This window comes from Lissotriton vulgaris, chromosome 2_1, assembly GCF_964263255.1.
Source record: "Lissotriton vulgaris chromosome 2_1, aLisVul1.2, whole genome shotgun sequence".
Classification (NCBI taxonomy): Eukaryota; Metazoa; Chordata; class Amphibia; order Caudata; family Salamandridae; genus Lissotriton; species Lissotriton vulgaris.
The window spans coordinates 449,084,764-449,100,908 of NC_141687.1; positions in this window are offsets into that span (position 1 = coordinate 449,084,764).

Genomic DNA, 16,145 nt, shown 5'->3' on the forward strand with positions numbered 1-16,145 from the left:
ACGAAGGGTGGCATCATGGGGGGGGACCTTGTTGAGACACGCGGACGCCACCCCACTGACAAGGTTTCAGTTTCAGCGGGTGCTTGCGATGTCGATTACAGCTGCGGGCTTGAACCCGGGCGAGTTTGGGACCCATTCCTTTCGGATAGGGGCTGCTACAGAGGCTACAGCCAGGGGTCTGAATGTAGAACAAGTTAAACGTGTGGGGCGTTGGTCCTCTAATTGTTATAAAAGGTATGTGCGTCTGCACATGTTGTGAAGCTGTAATGATGTACTCACGCTTCTTGTTTTGTTTGGTTTTCAGTTACGCAAGCCTACGAGGCGGGGCGGACTATGCAGTCGACCCGACACCGGGACAGCGGTCAGACATCACCGGCTGTGAAAAAGGAGGTGTGGGTCGTGGGCCACTCATACGTGAGGCGTGCCGCGGACGTATTCAAAGCAGGTGACATGATGCACGTGGCTGGGGAATACGGGTACAGTGTGTCCTTCTACGGAAAGGGCGGTCTCTGTATTGACCAGTTTCAATCATTTTTTGAGGGTTTGCTAGGGCGGACGAGGTCACCGCCGTCTGTAGTCATAGTACATCTTGGGGGCAATGATTTGGTCACCACTGGTAGACGACTTCTCCTGGAGGCGATGCTTTCCACTGTAAGTTGGTTAGCGAGGAGAGTTCCAGGGTGCACAATTGCGTGGTCCCATATGATCCCACGAAAAGTGTGGCGGGGGGCTTTTTCTGTTTCTGCTTTAAATCACTCTGTGAGAAAAATTAATAACAAAGTGAGTAGGTTGTTCCGGTCCAATGCACTGCATTCTATTTCACATGGGTGTATTAATGATGACAGTATGTATTTGGGGGACGGTGTTCATTTGTCTCGGGTGGGGAATGAGTTACTCATAGGAGACTTCATAGCTTGGCTAAAGACGTTAAAACATGACCTTTAGATAGGAGTGGTGGGGGGTCCGGATAGCCGGTCAACTATCCGGACCTGTGGCGGTAAGGTCATGATCGGTGAGCACTAATTGGAAGATCCCTATGAGTGGGCGTTACCCATTACGGATGGGGGCGCTCGGGGGAGGTGGCCATTGGCCCCTCAACGGGGAGGCGGTCCCTTCTAAGGATGGGTCGCCGAAAGGAAAGGGAAGGCGGTCAAGGCCCCTTCATGGGTAGGAGGGGTTACAGCCCCCTCCTGGTGAATTTCCCGGGGCCAGGACGTCTGCGACGGCAGATGTGGTAAGTTGTGTGGGGTGTGGGGGGGGGTCTACGCTACCTTCTAGATACCTCACACGAGCCTCGTACGACCTTTAAGTGGCGTCGAGTTTTATTGGGGCCCCCGTCAAGTCAAGGGAAATTGGTAGTTGCACTTGAGGTATGCCTCCGTGCCGCCCCTCACAAGAAAGGGGGATATGTCTGGGTTAGGGATCTTGACACCGGTTACGACCTTGCCGTTGGCCCTTAAACGTTAGGATGTACAATTTCGAAAATTTCAAGTAAATGTTTTATAGGATGTTAGTTCGGCTAGGAGAACCTTTGTATTAGAGGATATGTTAAGGTTAGCCAAACATCGCAGTGTGGTAATGAAATTGTACATAATATGAAACCGTTGATTTAATGTTTTAATTTTGTTTCATATTTTTAATAAATACGGCCGGGAGGGTCACTCCCTCCCGTCTTCCAAAAACTTCAGAACTGTTTCCGGTTTCCCATCCTTGGGGATTGTGTTGAGAGGGGGTGGCGGGTATCTCAGCCATATAGCTATTATTGACAGGTATTCTAATCCTCTAGTTGTAGGGTATAGTGTGACTTGACTTTGAAGTAGTCGGAACATTTGTTTAGTTTGTTTAGTGAGTTTTGGACCTATTTGTGACACTGATTGTTCCATTCTTAGTTCCTGATAGCTTTGTTCTTTTTTCAAAGCTTCTAGAAGGTTATGGAATGTGGTTTTGCCTCTGTTTGTAGTTGCTTGGAAAGCATTATGCCACCCCTCTACACTGTTGTTTGTTTTAGCCTCTTGGTTTAAAGTACTAAGATAGACATTCCACCAAGGGATTTGGAATTTGGGCTGGCGTCGATGTCCAGATCTGTGCAACCTTCCCACCCAAGTGTCTTCGAAATAGTCCAGTAATGGGGTTAGTTTATCCTCATTCCTCTTATAATATGTGCTGTCAATTAATAAATTGTAATGTTCCGCTACATCTGTAACAGGGACGTAGGCCAGGGCTATTAATTTTTTAACTTGATAGGCAAAGGTGCTATCTGTAGAGTATAGTATACTTAAAGTAGATTTTTGGAGATGCCTCCATATGCTCTGATTAAAATGATAATAGCAACCCTGGATTGCTGTGTGGGGAAATGTTCTCAAAATGCTATTAATCATAGCTAATTCGAAATCAATAATTATTTTTTCAGGAAAATAATTATTGATTTCCGTTTTGAGAACATTTAAGATTTCTGTGTAAGTGTTTTGCTGTTTGTTGGGTAGCAAACAGTAAATGAAAGGTATGTTAGAATTATGGTATAAACCGTGGATGGAATACAGTTGATAAAAAGGTTTTGGGCATGGTTTAAATGTTCCATCCATCATCCATTGGGGACACTGTTGGATTTTTTGTAAATTACTTGCAGTTGCAAACATAATTATTCTGTTTGTACTGCTTTCATTATCAAAAAGGATAAATTTGTCTTTATTGTGTGTGATGGCCATTTCTGGTGAAATAATAATTTCCTCAAAAGTTGTTGGGTTGGGTTGGGTTGTGCTAGTGAGTCATTTAGTGCGTGCAATTGTGAGTTTCAGGGAGTCAATAGAGGGTAGTTGACCTGAAGCATGGGCTGGGACTTTTACCAGTTCTTCTTTAAGGATTTGTGTTGTTGGTTTATCACTTTGTGTGCTAGCACTTTTAATACTTTCTAAAGCATCTCTAATTTCAATTTCTGTGACATTTGGGGGATGATTGTGTTCCCTAGTAAATAGCACATTAGTTTCCTCAGTAGTAGCCCTCCCATAACATTTGTTGGGGTAATATTTGGTACACTTCCAAAAAACTTTTCTACCACTTTGTCTTTCCTGATTATACACATAACCCATGTAGCATAATAGTAATTTATTTTTCTGAGACATGACAAATTCTGCACCTTCAGTCATTTTGATTTACTTGTTCTAGGAAAGAGTAGAAAGAAACACAATCAAAACACATATTTTTCATTTTGTGGTGCTAACATCATTAATGATGTTTTTATACTTACAGTTAATCAAAGTAGAAGTCACAAAAGCAGAAATGTCTTTTGAAGGATTTTCTTGTATGTATGTCTTTATTTACTGTTGGTATGAAAATATAGAAAAGCCACGTTAATGTTTACACATAACAAACGTATTTCCTACTAAAAAGCAGTTGTCATTTTTGCTTACTTGTACATGTGATGTAAACATTACATATACTTACTTGTTTAAATAGTAGAGTTGTAGTAATTGGTGGAGTATATCAAGTTAGTACAGGTCTGATCTGTAGAGTAGATAGAAGAAATAAATTAAAATTATTATAATTTTTATATTGAACCATTTGGAAATGGGAAATATTTAAAAGTATACTAACTTCTAAATAAGTTGTTTTCTTTGTTGTAGGCAGAATAGCTGTATGATGTATTCAGAATATCTGTAGAGGAAATATAAAATAGATAACATTTTGTTAAGAACATAGTGTGTGTTATTTTCGGCAGTTTTAGAGAAATGACAAGTATACTTACATTTTTTACAAGGGTATTCTTGTATATTGGTATAGTTTGTGTTGGATGTTTTCATAGGATATGTAGAATAGATGTATGATGTTTTCAGAATATCTGTAGAGGCAATTCAAAATATATAACATGGTGTTAAGAATATAGTTTGCGTTTTTTTGGCCAGTTTTAGACAAATTACAATTATACTTACATTTTTCAGAAGGGTACTCTTGTCTTTTGGTATAGTTGATGTTGGATCTTTCAAATGATCTATAGGGAAGATGTAAAAAACAAGATATGTTGCTTAGAAATGTGCAATAATAAAATTGGCTGTTTCATAACAAACACATCTATACTTACATGTGTAATTAGTGTAGTTTTATCCTTTTTGGTGTAGAAATAGGACAATCTCAGTATATCTGTAAATATAATGTTTTTAAAAATTAAATACTCTTGTAAATTAGTGTGTAAAAACAGCAGTTGGTGTATAACAGAGCATTATTATATACTTACTATCTGATTTTGCACGTGAAGAAATATGACCATGTAATAGGAATTGTGTCGGAGTAGTTTCTATCAAAAATGTAGGAAGAGATGAAAATAAAATAAGTGTAAGAGTTAGGAGATGTAAGGCAAATAGTGCACTTCTAATTTAGATTTCTAAAAAATGCAGTGTTACTTACTTGATTAATTAGCTAGTGAGCTGGATCTTTAAAGATGTTTATTCAGCAACAAAATCTTCAGAGTGTTGGCATCTACTTTCCAGAGAGGTAGCAGCAACAAATGGTAGAATGCATGTATCCCTTTTATAGTATATGTATTATGTGTGCTTTGATTTGATTGGTTGTAGGATGTAAGGAAGCATTGTATAGGCTAGTTTGAATTTTTTTTAGTTAATTGGAGTGTTTGTTGATGTGAGAATGGTGGTATGTGGTGATTCCCGCATTAAAGCAGGTTCGTTTTTAAATGAAATAGATTTTTATGTGAAAATAAGTAGTGAAAAAGTTTGTTAAATGCAAAGAATATTTAGAAAATGATAAAATGCATGTAATAGAATGTATAGCAAATGCTGATTAATAGTAATTTTATGTAAGTAACAGGTATTATATGTGAAATGTATTTTGTATAGAGCAATGACTTTTATTGATGATTAAGATGGTATTTTAGAAATGTACAAACATGAACTCGATATTTTTTTTTTACGATATTTTGGTAGTCTATATTTTTGTAGTTGATATTTTTGTAGTGTTAGGGCTAATTTCATGTCCAACGATATATTTGTAGTCGATATTTATAGAAGCGATATTTATGTACTCGATATAGTAAGTACTCGATATTTTTTACTCGATATTTTTGTAATTTGTGTAATAAGTATAGAAAGTCGATATTTTTGTCGTCGATAATTTGTCAACGATATTTTGGTAAGTCGATAATGTGACCCTCGATAATATTTCAGTGATCCAGGTATAACAATAGCTAAGCTCATGGAGCTAGTGACACCATTACTAGATATTTCAGTTTTTCTATAGAAGATGCATCCGTTTGTACTATGCCACTGACCTACTACTTTTTCTTTCAATCACATAAGGGCTATATGTGCCATTAGAAATCAATTAGATTTTGACAAAATAGATAGATCATTTACAATTCACAATTCCAAAGTCGTAAGAGCGCTACACATTTTCTATGATGACTGCTTTCCTTCCCGCAATAAGGTCTAGGCTTGCAGTCTATAGTAAGGGGTTTATTTACTAGATTCTCATTCAATGCAGCACAGCAGCCAAAAAATCCTGTACCGCATTGTGTGAGAAGAAGAAAGCAAGACAGCATCATATCTACAGAGATATGGCATTCTGCACATTTCTCCGTAGTGCTGGCGTACAGTCGGGCTGCGGAGTGCAGTGCACACACCTTGGCAACATAATGTATGCATAGTGTATTACATAGTATATTTGCACCATAGTGTATTTACATCAAACACACAAAGACTGATAGGAGGAATTCTTGCAATTTGTCTAAGCACTGCCAATCTCTCGGGTAGGATTCCAAACCATCATTCTTTTGCTCACTATGCTGCCTCAGTTTGGACTCAGCCAAATGCAAAATAGTCTTGACCCTACTCCAATAGTAATAGTCCAGCCCAGTTCTGTCTGAACCAAAACACAAGCCACCCAAGACTGGTTTTACCCTGATTTGGGCTCATCAGTCGGTGTAGCTTGGCTCCAGAGTCACAGTGCGCAAAGGACCCACGTCAGGCATGTCTTTGCCACACAAAAGGTAATGGGAGGAATGCTGGCAATTTGTCTAGCAACTGACAATCACTCAGGATAGCATTCCAACCCATTGTTCTTTTGTTCACTATGCCACCTCAGTTTAGACCCAATCAAATGCAAACCAGCCTTGACTCTGCCCAAATATGAAATGTCCAGACCGAACAACCAGGCCAGGTCCACAGTGAACCTCAATATAAGCAGCCAAAGACTGGTTTGATCTGATTAGAATTCATCAGTTAGGTTTAGCTTGGCTCCAGTGGCTCGGTGAGCAAGGAACCCATGTCCCACCACTTGGGTGTTTTTGTGTTTGTCTGATGTATTCAGACAGATTACATGTTTTATCTCATACAGTTATTGAAGGAATTATTCATAATTCTACCTGTACCACTTTGATGGCTCCTCAATGCCTCCCAGTGCACATCCTGTTGGCACTGACCCTAGAGAGAACTGGTGGCCTAGCAAATGAGTAGTGGAACCAGATGGAAGCATGAGAAATGTGATCTCCCTTCACTGGTTGAATAATGAAAGGAAGTCAGAGTTTTCGCCAGCTCCCCTAAAAGCCCTGGGCCCTTATGCCACTGCACCTACTACACAGTTAATAGACTCGTCCCTTTCCTTCCCTTCTGCTCCGACTGGTGGATGTCATGGACTACACCCAAAACTTCCCTCCTTTCAGGAGAGAAATATTGGATCTTGAACCTGTGCTCTCAGGCTGCCCTTATGGTCCCCCAGATAATAACCCTAACAAGGGCCCCTTTCTAGCAAGCCGAGAATCATAAATTGTAATGTACCAATGAAGTACAAGCAAAGCATTCGCAAAATTAGTCACTGGATGTACATGTGGTGGAAACTATGTGATTTAGCAAATTAAGTGAAAATAATTACTCTGATTTACTGGGTGCCAGACAAGAGGAACCTCTTGTTGGGCAAGCAGGGTAGGGCGGGGTGTGGGCCCCCTATTATCCCCACCACTGACAGGATTGCGTAACTTTTTGTGACACAGCAGTGGCATAAACAATGTGACCATATTACAATGTGACACATCTAGGGACATGCGTCAAATTGTAAAGCCCTGCATCACATTATGCCTGCTCTAGGTATAATGTATGCAGGGTGAGCATTCCCACTCAGGAAAGCCTCGTGAAAGTGGCGCAGTGAAATCTACAAGATTTCTCTGCACAACTTCTAGGACCTCACTGCATCAAAACCTTACGCCTGCTTGAAGCAGGCATAAAGAGTGACACAGTACAATAAGTATAGGCCTCAACATGCATTGCTGGGGGAAACATCCTTTACCACGCAACCGTTACAACGCGGTATGTAACAACGTGGTTTTAACAACGCAAGTCATTATGTCGACTTGCACTGGAGGGCGCTCTAGACTAAGGAATAGTGTGAATTACTATTCCAACACCTTCCCTACTGTACGTAGGCTGGAGTTGGAATAGTAATTTGCAATATTCCTAAATCCAGCACCCTCCAGTGCAAGTCGACATAATGACTTGCGTTGTTAAAACCACGTTGTAACATACCGCGTTGTAACGGTATGCGTGGTATTGACATACATCCATTGCTGGAGTTGCCCATGCTTGCGACATGACTCAAGCAATGCCTGGCTTTTAAGCCAACAGATGCATCCGAATTCCTGACGCTTCTGCCAATCCTTGCACCATGTTGCACCGTATTGTAAATACGGCGCATCCATGGTCATGAAAGGGTATTGCAGGCAGGCCCAGGGAAACTGGCACATCTCTACAAATGTGTCAGTTTCTTGTGAATCTGCCCCCTTGCATTTAAACTTTGTAGGTGCTGAGAACTGCTGACCACACCTCAGCTGCCTGTGCATGCTCTGAAAATTCAAGCCATTTTTGCTCTAAAGTTAATAGATAGAACCACTATGAAAAACTATGATTCAGCAGAAATAGTGCACAAGTGTTTTGCACAATTTTTTTACAGTTGCATATATTTCAGTTAGGGGGAACAAGAGTAAAGGGAGTGTCTTTTCCCATTTTCATCTAAAACGTTAACACCTGCTTAAAAGTCCATATTTTCAGTAGCACGTTGAAAAGGCTTGCTTTCAAAATTATATAATGAAAACAACCTGTATTTCACTGTTCTAAAAATTCTACAAACTGAAAATGTGCAATCCAGCTAACACATTTTTATACTGCTTATCATTGTTTTATGTTAGTCAGTTTAGCCTGTAGGAACATTTGAGACGTTTCTAGCAAAAGGTCAGTCATATTTCTGACTGGCATCATACTGCCCACACTATTCAATTTAATTCCTAATCTCCCTCAGGCATATGCAGATGTTGCCTTCAAAAGCAAGATTGGACAAAGAGTTCTGACAAATGAGGAAAATTTGCTCCACTGCATAAACTACATTCCCAGTAGTGAGGTAAACCCACAACTTGAAAGACTTTTAAATAATATGGGGGGCTTTTTGCAAGGAGTCACATCTAGGCCGATGCATCACTTTTTGGAGTCCTGCAGCAAAATGTACCCGCTCCTGAACCAACTGCGTTACGTAAGTATTATATGCAAGGTAGACGTATGATTGTAATTTCCAGTGTAAAACCAGAGCATTGATATTTATGAGTTATTTGAAAAGTGATGCATCTCTAGCAATTGTAATGCAGAGGCCCAAATGTGTCAACATTTTTGAGCCTAGGTCACCCAGAGGTAGAAAATTACACATGGGCTTTGTCCTTTGAAGATAAGCCAGAAAGAACAGTATGACAAGCACAACTACGCAATGGAGGTGCTGGTTTTACAGTTTGGAGTTGCAAGGAGACAGACACCACCACCTGCACCCCTACCACCCACTCCTACACCCCTTCATCACCTCAAAGGCAGTGCAGGAGAAGGGAAGACATTTTTTACGGTGGACTGCCTACATTGATTACAGGGAGGAGGAGGTCATCACAAGCACATTTGGCTATTAGACATTACTATATTTTTTGGGTTTTATTTTTACTTTTGGTGAGAACAGCTCTCATATTTTAACATCTAATTATATGTGATAGGTATAACAATAGCTAAGCTCATGGAGCTAGTGACACCATTACTAGATATTTCAGTTTTTCTATAGAAGATGCATCCGTTTGTACTATGCCACTGACCTACTACTTTTTCTTTCAATCACATAAGGGCTATATGTGCCATTAGAAATCAATTAGATTTTGACAAAATAGATAGATCATTTACAATTCACAATTCCAAAGTCGTAAGAGCGCTACACATTTTCTATGATGACTGCTTTCCTTCCCGCAATAAGGTCTAGGCTTGCAGTCTATAGTAAGGGGTTTATTTACTAGATTCTCATTCAATGCAGCACAGCAGCCAAAAAATCCTGTACCGCATTGTGTGAGAAGAAGAAAGCAAGACAGCATCATATCTACAGAGATATGGCATTCTGCACATTTCTCCGTAGTGCTGGCGTACAGTCGGGCTGCAGAGTGCAGTGCACACACCTTGGCAACATAATGTATGCATAGTGTATTACATAGTATATTTGCACCATAGTGTATTTACATCAAACACACAAAGGCTGATAGGAGGAATTCTTGCAATTTGTCTAAGCACTGCCAATCTCTCGGGTAGGATTCCAAACCATCATTCTTTTGCTCACTATGCTGCCTCAGTTTGGACTCAGCCAAATGCAAAACAGTCTTGATCCTACTCCAATAGTAATAGTCCAGCCCAGTTCTGTCTGAACCAAAACACAAGCCACCCAAGACTAGTTTTACCCTGATTTGGGCTCATCAGTCGGTGTAGCTTGGCTCCAGAGTCACAGTGCGCAAAGGACCCACGTCAGGCATGTCTTTGCCACACAAAAGGTAATGGGAGGAATGCTGGCAATTTGTCTAGCATTCCTCCCGGCTCAGGAGGGAGTTCATTCGCCAACTGCTATACCAGATAGCACCAATGCTCCAGCCACCAACTCCCAGGTCCACCAACAACCCTCCACAGGTCAAGCTCATATCCCTCACATGGTAGCATCTGGGTCATTCCAGATTACTGCATGTAGAATGGCAGGAGTCTCTCAGTTATCTTTCTCAGATGTCCTACCCTCTGCCCTGAAGGCCATCATCCACCTAACATCATAGTGCCTCCACTTCCACAACATACAACAACTGCACCTGGAGATTAAGCAAGGCTTCTATGTCATTGCCGGTTTACCACATGCGCTGGATGCCGTGGATTGTACACATGTGCAACTGGTCACCCCTGCAGCTATATCCCATCTCTACAGGAACCAGAAGCACTCGTGCTTCATCGGGGCATGTTCACAAACATGCTGGCCAAATACCCCTGGAGTGTACAATACGCATACTTCTCCAGGTACTCCTTCATCAATAAGCCTTTCCAGAATGGGAGACACGGGAATGGGCTAGTGGTTGGTAAGTACATCTGAATTACATGACAGACCTAATAACTGTAAATAATCAATACTTAATGGACATATTTGATTTATTTATTTATTTATAGGTTTGTATAACGCTGGAATTGACTCCCAAAGGAGGATCTCTGTGCTTAGACGGACAGTTATGGAGAGTTGGTGATCCTGGGATACTTAGTGGGTTTGCAACAGAAAGGTTTTTAACAGTTTTCTGAACTTGGCATGTTCTGAATATAACCTGAGGGGAACGGGAGTTAGCTCCAGAGGCAGGGGCCAAGGTAGAGCCTTCCCTCCCAGTCTTGCCCTCCTAATGGAGGGGACTTCAAGAAGAGATTTGCTGCTGGAGCGGAGAGCATATACTGGGATATAGGGGGTAGATTTCTCCGCAAGATAGGGGGGGGGCATATTCTGGAGAGCTTTATGAATAACACAGCATGTTTTAAACTTAATCCATTGAGAGATAGGCAGCCAATGGAACTTCTCCAACAAAGGGTGCAATGGTGACCTAGGTGGCACATTCTGGACTAGCCTTGCTGCTGTATTTTGGAGTACTTGAAGTCTGCTAAGTAAGGTGTCATTGGCTGAAATCAGCAGCCCATTACAGTAGTCCAGGCGGCTGAGCACTAAGGCCTGGTTCAAAGTTTTTTGGTGGAGTCCGGGAGTAGCGGAAACACTCTTCGGAGCAATCCAATAACATGAAAGCATGAGCCAGCTGTCTGGTTTACTTCCTCCTTTAGAGTTAGGCCTTGATCTAATGGAATACCTAGGTTCTTCACCACCTGCTTTGGGACAGGGTTTGGGGCCCCGGTCTGATGGCCTCCACTCCGACGTCCACAAAAGCGGGCCTCACCAAAAAGCAACACCTCAGTTTTTCCCACTTTGCATTGTAAAAAGTTGTTAGCCATCCACTGTGATACAGCCCGCATTCCATCAGAGAAAGCCTTTTGAACCGCTGTGGTTAACGTGCTGAATGGAAAGAGGAGCTGCGTGTCGTCAGCATACGAAACGGGAATAAACCCGTATGACCTCAGGAGACTGGCCAGGGGGGCAACATAGATGTTAAAAAGTGTAGGGCTCAGGCAAGAAACCTGTGGTACCCCCTTGGTCAGCTCCAGAGGTGCTGAACAAAATGAGCCAATGTTAACACTATGCGAGTGGCCAGATAGAAAACCTATCATCCATGACAGGGCTGAGCCCCCAAGCCCCACCTCTTCCAAGCGTCTGAGCATGATATCATGTAGGTATACTTACTTATATATAGCGCAACCTGTCACCACAAAGGGCATCCTGGCGCTTGCCTAGGGAACCCGTCCTGGTATTCCCCTGTGAGAAGCCCTGACAGGGTGTCCACAGGGTGAAAGTCAGGCATCCCGCCGCGAGGGGCCGTTGTGGAGATTAAGCAAGCTATTGCCCAGAGTCGCAGAGTGTGAACCCATGAGTCGAGGAGGCACCGGGACGAGAATTATCGAGTCCGTGGAATTTTTAGCCCAAGACCCACCGGGGCGGGGAAATGAACCCTGGTCCAGGACCGATCTCAGATTCCGGGTCTGCCGCCTCTAACCCCTGAGCCACACTTCTCCACGAAGTGGGAGATTGTGTCGAACGCCGCGAACAGGTCCAACAGCACCAGAATCATAGATTGTCAAGGGACATTCTGATGTTATCAGTCACAGAGAGCAGTGCAGATTCGGTGCTGTAATTGGGCCTGCACCCGGACTGGGAATGATCTAAGCCTCTAGTTTGTTCGATAAATTTTGACAGGTGGGTGTTAACATGCTTCTTCATTAACTTGCTCAGATAAGGGAGAAGTGAAATGGGGCGGAGATTCGATAGCTCTGTCCAAGGAGTATTGGAGTTCTTATGAATAGGTCTTACCTGGGCCACCTTCCACTCCTGCAGCACCAGACCCCCTGTGAGGGAAAGATTGACAAGGGATTGAACCATAGGACCAAGTTGCTTGGCCAGGGATGGGAACATTTTTGCAGGGATGTAATCTGAAGGGGAGCCAGACTTAACCTGGCATGCTAGTTAGTCAACCTCAGTCAAAGTAATGGCTGGGAATTCAGTGAATAGTACAGGATTGGGGAGCTTTGGGGTCTGTAAAGGCTCTGGACTGCTCATTAAGCTTCCTGTCCTAGTGATTTTATCATAAATCACCTTTATCTTATGAGAAAAGTATGAGGAGGTGTTGTCACATAGCTGTTGTGAGGGCAGATCAAGGCTTTCACATGCTTTAGGTTTGATAAAAGATTGTAAAATCTGATATAATATTTTTGATGAATTTCCAGCCTGTGTTAGTTTTGACGATATTTGAGTTTTCCGTGCATGTTTGATATTCTTATGGTAGCTAGTCAGGTAGAGGTGAAAAAGGTTTCTATCCTCAGTGTGTGTGCTCCTCTAAACCCTTTCTAACTTCCTGCACGCTTGCTTTTGTGAGTGCAGCTGATCTGTGAACCATGCTTCCTGGCTCTGATTGGGACGTTTCATACAGGTTTTCATGGGGGCTATCTGGTCAATCGCCTTAGCAATGGCTGAATTATAATTAAATAGAGCTACCTCAATATTATCAGATACTTCGAATTGGGGTTCTATAAACACATCTTGAAAATTTTCCAATGAGACTTGTGCCACTGTCTACGCGAGAAAGATGATGCCCGAGTCCAGCTTTTTGGTTTTGTCATATCATGCATGAGAAATTCTATAACAGAATGATCCGACCAATTTTCTTGCCTGGGAGGATCGCATGCGATTTTGGGCGAGTTAGAGAGTATCATGTCAAGAATATGGCCGGCTATGTGAGTTGGGCCCCTATTATGCTGCGTTATCTATATATGCTACCAGAAACAGTGCATATGTAATAGGGGTGAACCTCAGATATGCACCATTCATCAGGGCAGACGAGGAATGCAAACCTGCAAGTCACATGTGTCAAGAAATGCGAAGTCACTGCATGTCTCTATCAATTGTGGGTAGAAGAACCTGAGCAATGCAACGCTTTGACAAATGCCATATTGCAACACTGTGTGGAAGGAAGGACTGGCATGGCTGTTGTCTGTATGTCCAAATATATCATATACCACATGTACTCACTACATTACACTCTTGAAAAAAAGTTAACAAGTTGAGGACTCCGTCACCGCTAGGTAGTGCAGCAACGGCATCAGCTTTATCACAGAAACACATGTATGTGTGCATTTGAAACAGGTTCATAGCAATGAACCTATAAAACACCTTTCAGACTAAGCCACAGCCCATATGTGTTTGGCCCACTGTGTCAATGTCAATAGTAACAGGCCATGCACATGTTTCCATCTAACATAGAGAACAGGAAAAAACATATGGAATTAATTATGCTAGTATTAATTTAACCAATTGCGTACAATAGTGGTAGAAATGTACTTGAATGTGGGTTGAGTATTGAGTGAATTCTCTCCCTTTATCTTTTCAGCAGACCAAGTATATGGTCTGCAGTCATGGGTCATGACCCCATTTATACCTCCCCAGATAGAGTCAGAGTGCACCTACAACAATTCAATGGTCAAGACCAAGGGCACTTTCGGGTACTGATGTTTAAACATGTCCGGAAAGTGATTGCTATACTCAACTCATATTGTTTGCAAAATTATCCCAGTTTGTTGTATATTGCATAACATCTGGTTTTCCAAAAAAGAACAGCCTGGACCCATGAATCCCTTCAAATTACAGACCAAATTCCTTACTCCCTCTCTTAGGGAAGCTGCTCAAAAGCTTAGTCAACAAACAGCTGACTACGTATCTTGAAGCTAATTATATCTTGGACCCTTCAATATCAGGTTTTAGAGCGGAGCATAGCACCAAATTGGCATTGGTTGCTGTAACCAATATTAGTAAGTACTCTCTGGATTCAGGCATTCCAGCCATGTTCATACTCTTAGACCTATCTGCTGGTTGTGACACAGTGTCCCATACCAAGTTACTCTTCACGATTACAAGAGATTGGACTTATGGAGTTGACTCTATCCTGGAACCAAGACGTTTTGAAAGATAGAAGGCAATGTCTATTGCTGGGAACATTTAAATTCAAACCCAGGGTAGCTGATAAGTGGGTCCTGCAGAGGTCCTGACTGAGCCCCATGTTGTTTAACATTTACATGGCACCCCTGGCCAAAGTAATTAATGCTTATTAGTTTTAAACCGTGTCTTACGGGACAACACGCAGTTGATCATTTCTCTTGCTGGAGACATTTACAAAGTGAATGCCCATTTCATGGCTGGTATGAAGGCAATGGCTGGCTGGATGTTAAATAACTTCCTCCAGCTGAATCCAGGAATAACTGAAATCATTCTGTTTGGAAAAGTCTTAGATCTGTGGACTGCAGACTGGTGGCCTTTGCAGTTAGGCAACGTCTCCTCTCTCAGTAAGGTAGCTAAAACCTTGTAGTCCAGGTGGGCCAGGAACTTAGCATGAGGGAGCAGGTTCTAGACACTACAGGCACCTACTTTTCCACTTTGTGCCTACTAAAGAAATCCCTGCCATTCCTTCAACTGACAGCCAGAAAAACCTTGGTGCAGGCAATGGTGATAAAATGGTTGGATTACGGCAAAGCGCTATTGGTTTCTGCCAAAAAGTCTATAATAGTCAAATTACAAGTTGTGCAAAACACGGCTGCAGCACTAGTCTGCAATCAGCCCCTCAGAATGCCTGCAGCTCCTCTTTCACCAGGAAAATGAGCAGTTGGGCTGCCAGGAGGGACTACCACTTTGCTTTCTGCTTTGCTGTGTTGGCTTGCTGCCTGCTGCTTCTGTCCAGGGAGTGAGAGGATTGGACTTTGATCTCTAAATCCTGCCTTCTAAAGTTTCTCCAAGGCCTTAAGTTGAGCTTGCCTACTTTCTGAAGTCTAATGGCTATCAAAGACTTCACCTACAATGCCTGGGCTCCTCTTCTGAGAAACTGAGTCTGTCAAGTGGTGCAAAATCCAGTTTCTGGGCCCTTGATTGTGTGTTTTAGTGCTAAAAAGAGAAGAAACCAGCACCTTGACTTTGAGCGTGACTTCAGTACTGGCGCCATTCTTTGACACCACTCCGCTTTCTTCACCGGAGCCATGGACCCTGCTCAAGGACGACCGTAACTTATAACATAGACCAAACTCTGCCACAGCACATACCGGCAGCAGAGATAGTTAATGGGTAGGTTTTTGGAAAAGCCAGGTCTTTAGGAGCTTCCGGAAAGAAAAATGATTGGTTTATGAGTGGTGATAAAGTGGAAGAGCATTCCACAATTTAGTAACATTGTTACAAAAAGAGTGGCCCCAACATCTTACCCTTTTTATTCTAGGGACTGAGGCTACGCCGAAGTTGGTCAATCATATGTATCTATTTGGACAATAGGATGAGATGAGGTTATGTTTGATTGAGGGCCCTTTCCCCTAAAACGACTTGTGGGCTACATACAGAGACTTGAATTTAATTCTCTCCATGATTGGCAACCAATGTAAGGTATTCATTGCAGTCTTGGCACATTGGCTATTAGGGATGTTAAGCGGTATTCGTACTGCGCAGTTCTGTATGATTTGAAGCTTCTTTGTGGTTGTAAAAGGGGCCCCTAATAAATGGCATTTTCATAGTCCTGGTGAGAGAGAATTAGGGCCTGGAACAGGAGTCTCCTTGCCAAAGTGGGAAGGGGAAGAAGAACTTTACAGAGCATCCTGATAATGCCACAACAGGTAGCTTCCAGTTTCACTGCCTGGTGGTCAAATTTGAGGGACTTAGCCAGC